Source organism: Pseudorasbora parva, chromosome 3, assembly GCF_024679245.1.
Source record: "Pseudorasbora parva isolate DD20220531a chromosome 3, ASM2467924v1, whole genome shotgun sequence".
Lineage (NCBI taxonomy): Eukaryota > Metazoa > Chordata > Actinopteri > Cypriniformes > Gobionidae > Pseudorasbora > Pseudorasbora parva.
In genome coordinates this window covers 14181017-14189667 of record NC_090174.1, presented here as the reverse complement: position 1 = coordinate 14189667, position 8651 = coordinate 14181017, and positions in this window count along the sequence as shown.

Sequence of the window (8651 nt, the reverse complement as noted above, 5' to 3'; positions counted from 1 at the left end):
CAAAAATTCACCAACACATAGACTTTCCAACACGGGAAAACAACACTCTGGACTTTGTTTACACCACTCAGAGAGGAGCTTACAAAGCCCTCCCCCTCCCCCATCTTGGCACCACAGACCACATCACTTACCCCTTTTCTACCAAGGCAGTGCTGGTGCTAAATCGGAGCCAGAGCCTAGTTTCAAATCGGTTCTTTGTGTTTTCCCACCCAAAGCACCAGCTCGGAGCCAGGAAAAGTGGTTCTTAAGTAGCACCAAAACATTGCTGGGCTAGAAGTAAGAACCGATTGCATCAGGCGCTGGGGGCAGGGTCAATAAGATGAACACAAACTTGAGATCCGCCATTTTTTAAATAGCATCTAATGGAGCTAAAAGCTGCTGCTCGATTGTATACATGTACACAAATTACTGTGAATGCGGTATTATAATGCTGGTTGGTCTGCGCAGCGTCGATGCATTAGATAGAACATTCCTGGTGTGTGTGTGTGTTTGTGTTTTCTGCCGCCGCTAGCAGTAGAGTCCTGCTATGGGTCGAGTACCCGTGGGCATAAAAGTGGCTAAAACAGGTGGATTGTGACATTTATAAAATCCACGGGCGGGGATGCGGGCGGATAATTAATTCTGTGCAGATGGGTAGAAGTGCAGATGAAAAATATGTGCAATTCTGTGGCGAGGTGGAGGAGAGAGAGAGACCGAGGCGTAATGGCAAATGAGCGTCACCTGCGAGCTACACCGGTCTCAAGTCCTCTAATGAGGGAGCTTGGAGGCATATAAGGACGAGCGACACCAATAAAGGACGAGCGATCACCAGACCTGGATTTGACTTTGAGTTGTGTTTATGTTTTTATTATGTGTGTGCGTAGCGGTGGTCCGTGAGGGGCCGCTCGCGTAACTTTCGTTTTGTTTGGTTAAGTCTTGTTCGCCGGTTCTCGAAAAACGATCAAAACGATTCAGTCCTCCTTCTTCCCCCCCAAACATACTGTATTACAATTTCTATGTCCAAATTACCATTACACATACACGCAACAACGATATGCCATTTGACCCATCACGTCATCACCACTGCCACTTTTGTTGATGCTCTCGTAGCCCAGTTGGAGCGAGCGTTGCAGGATTAGCTATGGATGAAGTAAAAGTAAAGTTGGTGAGTGGAGTATATAAAATTGTTGACAACGAGTCTTTAAAGGCACTTTAGCCTGTTTCTTTAGCCCATTCATGACACTGTTGTGATGTTGAGAGAGGTGCAAGATAAAAAAAATAAAGCATTTTAACTGGAATGATTTTAGCGTGTGTGATTTATTGCGGGCACGGATTGGATAACGGGCCAAATATTAACGGGATGGACCCGTGCAGGACTCTGGTATGATTCAGCGTTGAAGCAAGGTAGTTGAGGATGCGAACGCCGCATTCTCTGAGCGGAACAATGGCTGCATTCGCGACCTTCGTAAAGACGCGAGGTGACAGGTACAGCCCGAAGGGCAGGACTTTGTACTGGTATGCCTTCCCCTCGAACATAAAGCATAGGAACGGTCTGTGAGAATAGAGACATGGAAGTACGCGTCCTTCAGGTTAGATCGCTGCAAACCAATCTTAGCGACGGATGCATTCGAAAATGCGTTCTGCGTTAGCATCCGGAATGGGAGCTTATGAGGGACCCGATTTGGGACAAGCAGGTCCAAGATTGGTCATAACCCAACCCCCTTCTTGGGCACAATGAAGTAGGGGCTGTAGAACCCCAACTTCATATCGGCTGGAGGAACCGGCTCGATCGCGTCCTTCGCCAGTAGGGAAGGATGCGAACATTATCTCCCCCCGAGCAGCTCCTGTTCTCCCTAGCCTGCCCGTTTCAGGGCCGCGTCCCCTTGCGCTTGCCTGCCGGTTAGCAGGACCCTGGACGGGTTGGGCGCCTCCCTCGCGTCCGGCACCCTGCTTCTCCAGTGAAGGCTGCTGCTCGGCTCTAGCAGGGTGGAGGCGGACGCAGGGGGGGATGCCCTCGGCGACAAGCTGGCAGAGGCGCTGCACCAACGACCAGGTGAAGGCAGCAGCTGGTCGTCGGCACCTTGGTGCCATGCCTCCGTCTGCTTCTGAGCCACCAAGAACTGCTGGGCAAAGTTATCGATGGCGTCGCCGAGGAGGCCAGCCCGACAGACAGGCTTTTTTCTCACACATATCTGCCAGGTTAGCCCCCTGTTCCTGGACCACTAGTGTGGACATCGCCTGACCCCAGTCCACACTAGTTCCTGCACAACCCCTGGGTTGGGACTACCCCCGTGCATGCAGGACAGAGGGCAGTGAGAGAGGGAAACAATTATACTTTTTTTTTTTATTATGGCCCTCTTGGCGTTCCATATTTCCCTCTCTCCGATGCAGCAATTGACATCTGTCCTCTGCCAGAGCTCAAAATGAAATGCTAAGACCTTTTCTTGAGACAGTGAACGTGGCCGTCAGAACGGCACACAGCACATGCTGAACGCTTAAGCCTCTATGAAGAAGGCGAACAATGCACTGACGTGGTCATGTTCTCATGAGAGAACCCGAACCACCCACGAACAGAGTCTCAGCATGCTTTTGATGCGATAGAGGAGTGGGGGCCCGAGGGGACGTACCTGGCGGGGAATTCCCACTGTAATCCTCAGGCCACCAGCGCTTATCAGCCAAAGTAGCCCTTTTCCAGTAGCACCAGAAAATGAACTAGATCGGGGGATAGGCAAAGGGACTCAACCCCACTTGAGGTTTCATAGTCTCGACCGCGGATCTAGAGCGGCGACTGATGCGTGCTGGTTGCCGTGACAACCACCGCTGTCAGCCGGCCACTCGATGGCACATGGTGCGCTGAACATTCAAGCCTTTACGAGAAGGCTGAGATGAACAATGTGCCGATGTGAACACGTTCTACTGAGAGAACATGAATCACCCGCGATCTCAATCTCACATGTCAGCATGCGAGAGCGATCGTGGCCGTCAACGAGGACAGGAAACAATTGCATGACATCTTGAAAAAGACGCAGGGTCAAACCGTGTTGCTCTTTTGTGAATGGAAACTGCTCTTTTAGTGTGCTGAAGCACTCAGGGAGATGACCACGGCTGCACACAGTCCGTATAGTGCAAGCCTGTGTGAGCTCTCAATGTTTGTGACAACGCCCAGCGAACCAACAAGCTCTTTTAATGTCTGGGGAAAACGCCCACCGAAACAACAAGCTCTTTTAGTTTCACTTTGTTTAGTGAAGCGATCACTCTGATACACGCTGACGAGACTCGATTCGCCACACTCTTCGTAGACACAGCAATTACACTGTTCGGCTGCGAAGTAGAAAGCGCTGATCTACCATTCCACTTCCTATTTTTACCCGCGCTGCGTGGAATGCGTGGATCGCATGCCAAATTTCATTGGCTCGTTTTTACACACTCGAAGTAGGATTGGTCTCTAAAGTCAGATCCCAATTCGTCGGTTTAAGTCCGACGTATGCCGAACGTGACCGACTGAAAGGGAACTGTATTTATCTTTATTCTTATCTTGACTGTTAGTGTATGTACTGTACATGTGGTAGAATTGACAATAAATCTGACTTTGACTTTAACATATGCTACGCAGTTTTTTGCGTGCATATGATACACACTTTATGGCATGTATATGACACGCTCTTGGATAGGGTGGTGGGGTGGGTGGTTCATACGTATAATACGCTATAAAGTGCATATCATATGCACGCCAAAACTCATTTTGGCATATACATTCCACGAGATTGCACACTCATACTATTTATATGCATTTTCGTGAGATCATTCTCTTATTTGTTACGTCCTTGGACGTAATTTTTCAATAGGTGCTTTGTTTTTATTCAGTTGTTAATATACCTGTGTGGTGGGATACTGTAATGCTTTGTGGCCGTGTGTCTCTCTCTCTCTCTCTCTCTCTCTCTCTCTTTCTCCTCTCTCGGCTCCTCACCGGCAGGATGACGTACACCTGGAGCTCGTTATGCCAGCGTGTTTGCGGCTGAGAGTGGAGCTTATAAGGCCATTTGGAGGTGTGCTACGGAGGAACACACTCCTCTCCTGGTCCAGACTGAACATGGTGTAATTGTGGGTTAAGAGGTTGAGATTTTCCTGTGTTAAGTTAGCAAGTGGCTAAGTGTACAGTGGTGATCAAGAGTTTTATCTTTTTCGTCTCAATTATTTTTGTTTCCTGTTAAAGATTGTTGTAAACCTAAAAGGGAAGCGTAGGGGGAGAGTGCCTTTTTTGTTGACTACCATTTCATCCCTGTTTTTGGTACAGTTAAGGAGGTAAGGGAAGTTTTATGTTGTTTATTTTCCCCTTTTCTTTTGAGTATTTAGGTAAGTTAGCTGCCCCAAAAATTAGTTAGTGATCGTTTTGTTTGTTATTTTAGGCCTTGCTCTCCCCTGAGCCAGTGCTCCCAAAGATTTCTCTGTTAATTTCTGTTTCTTTTGTTGTAAATAAATTCCTACTTTTTCTGCAATTTAGCAGACTCGAGTTGTGAATTCCTTCACTCTGGGACAGGAGACTGAAGTGTTACCCTTTAATTTTATTATTAATAATTAATTTTCTTTGTTACTTCCCCTGACCAACCCCTAGAAAAGAGGGGGTCGTAACAACCCCCAGGGCATCCAAGATGTAGGTGTCTTTGTTTCTTCAGTAGAAAACAAATGAAGAGTTTTCACTCCAACCATTGCTCGTCTAATGCATGTAAATGAGGTATATTTCTATGAACCACTATGAGAGTTAAAAACACATAGACATACAAATCCATATTAAACACAGTGGCTCGTGGCGATACATTGATGTCTTAAGACACAAAATGGTCGGTTTGTGTGAGAAACTGAACAGTATTTATATAATTTTTTTTCTTCAAATACAACACTATGTACAAACGTATCTTAATGGGATACAAGTAATTGATCTCTTGTGTGTATCTCTACACCATATTGTGTAATTTAACCGCACTTGCAGGCAGTGATGGCACGGGAACAGCTGATAAAATTATATAAATACTGTTTGGTTTCTAACATAGACCGATCGTTTCGTGTCTTAAAACATCAATGTGTCGTCACGAGCCACAGGGTTTAATATGGATTCGTATGTCTATGTGTTTTTACTCTCATAGAAATACACCCGAGCATTATACGAGCAACGGTTGGAGTGAAAACACAAAATTTGTGTTCTACTGAAGAAACAAAGACACCCACATCTTGGATGCCCTGGGGCTAAGCAGATAAACATCAAATTTTCATTTTTGGGTGAACTATCACTTTAACATCATGGTGACAAATTTTGCATAATAAGCTCATATTAAATTTTCTTTAAAAAGTGACAACAACAACAACGACTAAAAATGCCATTGTCACAGAAATTATACACTGTAACTTTAAAGGAAAAGGTTTAGGGACCTGTGACCCACTGCATCTTGTGCTTTTTATGACTTTCTCCCTTCTGGGTTGTGCAAGATGCAAGGTCGTCCCTATGAACGGAGCAGGACTATAGCTTGTGATCTGTCGGCTGATCATTGGAGAGCAGGGACAGAGATGGGACACAAGGTCAGCTGGTAATCAGCAGACAGAACAGCAGGCCTCTCTAATGAAGATGCCTGGCATGGCTGACAAGCTAAAGCACAAGCAGGATGGTTGAATGAAAGAGAGTCATATGCTAATAGATGTCACTGTGATGACAGGATTAGGCCAAGCTGTGCCAGGCATGTCGCCTCCATGCCAGCCACTAGGAATTCCATCTCATCGGCTTTGAATTTTTAGCTATCTTCATAACAGATTTCTGTCATTTCTGAACTGTAAGTGACAGAACTTAAAAAGGTATCTAGATTTAAAAATAAAATAAAATGTGAGTACTTTTGTACAATGAGTGTTGTGGGTAGTTGCCAAAGTCAAGGTACAGTCACATGTACTGCACATGTTGTTCAGTAGTTTTTTGAAAATCCAGTAATTACATCCAGTAATTTCAACAGGAATCCACAAGATGGAGAATTCAGAATTAATGTAAAACATTTTCCTCTGCAGATTTCGCAATGAATTCACATTGGTTGCATAAATTTGCCTCGTTGACCAACAGAAAGCGAAGTGACTTCTATGTGAGCTGTGCTTCATACTACACTATTGACAAAAGACAATCAACCAAATAATCAAACTCTAATCTACATTAAAATAATAAAATAAAATATAAAAATCTAACTTAATATCGGACAAAGTGGGCCTATGAGTCAAAACCACAAAACCACACAATTAGCACAAATAAAAACTCTGTTGAGGCACTTACAGTGGCCACATTTGTGAGGATTTTTTAAGGAAAATGTGAAGTATAATATTCTTTATGAAAGTATTTGCATGAATCCTTCTGTTACAATGTATTTTATTTGTATTACTTGTATTATTTGAGCTCTTCATCGCCAAATGAACAATGCACAGCATGCTCTCTCTACCCCTATAACTATTCACTCTTATGGATCCTTTGGTTTTCTCTCATTTATCTGTAACAAACCTCTGTATTTATTTAAAAAAAATATTCAAAATAAAATTAAAGCCTTAATATTTCACAGTAAGCACATATTTCATTGTATAATCAAACTTTTTAATCATAGGGTATTCACCCAAAAATGAAAATTTGTTCATTGTTTACTCCAAACCTATAGCTCTAGACGCACCCTAGCGGCAGCAAATTTAATCTGCCCGCAAGTGTCGTCTAGGAACTCTCAATACCCTTCTGAGCTGTATTCCCCTCACTCTGGATGGGCCAATCACATTGTGTATAGTGCCGGTGGGCGGGGCCATAATGACGACGGCCCAGTTGCGTTTGCGTGCCCCTTGGATTGAGCCCTGTCTATGGTGAGTTTCTAGACCAAACATCTTGATGTGGGTCTGGCTTTTAAGGCTACTCCAAACCTGTATGTAAGAAAGATATTTTGAATTTGAAGAATAACAAAATTTTGGTGACTGCTGACTTCAGACCTTACTCAAAACATCTTTTGTGCGCCACAGAAGAAATAATGTCACACAGGTTTAAAATAACACATAATACCGATTTGCGCACGTGATGACAGAATTTTTATTTGGGGGTAAATTAACCCTAAAGTAAAATACAATAATTTCATCATTTGCATATCATGTTGCAGTCTAATCCATCAAACACAAAAAGGCAGATGTTTAGCATAATGTTGTGGCTGCTCTTTTTTGTACAAAGAAAGTGAATTGTGATGAGGCTGTCCAAAATGTTATAAAAGTATATTTAAAAAGTATATTATTTAAAGAGATTGTTCACAAAAAAAAGAAAAAAAAAAAGAAAAAAGAAAATTAGCCCATGGTTTATTTACCATCAAGCCATCATAGCTGTATATGACTTTCTTCTTTCAGATGAATACAATTATATATATAAAAAAATGTCCTGGACAATAAAAGCATTCTAATAAAAGTGAATCGCAGCCCAAAATTTGAAGCTCAAAAAAAAATCATCCAACCATAAAAAAAGAATTCCACATGGCTCTAGGGGGTTAATAAAGGCATACGTTGAATTTTTACTTTTACTATTTTAAAAATAAAAATGTACTATTTTTACTGAATTTTACTTTATAAAGTTTTAAATATGGATATTTTTCTTAGAGAACTCCATCGATTCACTTCAGAAGGCCTATTAACAGTCATTTGTCATCACAAAACAAGAGCCAATGAGTAACAACTTCAGAAAATCATACAGGTTTGGAACAATTACATGTTAATTACCTCTGTTCATCATATAAAGCAAGGATATTTTTTTCCAGAATACTTGGATAAGTCAGTTTAATTCACATTGCTTACTTTTACTATATCTTTAAGAACTTTTTAAAGCATCAACGCTTTTGGGTAATAGAATGTTAAGGGAAAGCATAAGTTACATTATCCTAAATCCTTTAATTTGTTTTTCAAAAATAATTTAAAGTCTTTTAAAGTCTGGAATTGGAACAATATAAGTAAATGATGATTTTTGAGGTGAGCTTTCCCTTTAAGGTTAAGTTTTACGTTCTTTATTTATGAGCCTTGTCTGACCTTGTGTCTCTCTAGTGAGATGAGGTTATGGGCAGGATGTATTCTGACAGATGCAGGTCCTATAGCGCCAATAGCAATATTGCCACCCCCTTTAGACTTACAGTTAGTAGCAGTACACAATCAAAAGTAAAAGTGCCAGGACGAACTAAAAGGGGCTTTTTTGCAGCAATGACATTTTTTTCCCCGTTTTTTGTCTAAAGAACATTGTTTCTCTACAAAGAGTGCAGTGGGAAGGTTCCATTAATTCTTCATGGAACTGTACACCCTGACAAAGATCCATTTAAGAACCTTTATTTTTAAGAATGGAAATGGAGAACACTTCACACAGCAGCATGCTAACCAAAGAGTCTGCACACTTTGCTTTTCTTTACACAGGGACAGGTGGTCTGAGGGACAGTGAGCTCTGTTTAATCCAAGTGCCTGCTTCAAGGGCTGTGAACACATGAGTGCTGATAACTGACATTATGTTCTCACTATATCCTTCCATATCAGATGAAGGCCATGTGATCATGCGTGTCAGTGCTGGGTAGTAATAATTTTGGGGGTAACTATAGTATAATTACAAAAATACTAACAAAAAATAAATATTTTGGGCAAATGTAAGGGCCCTT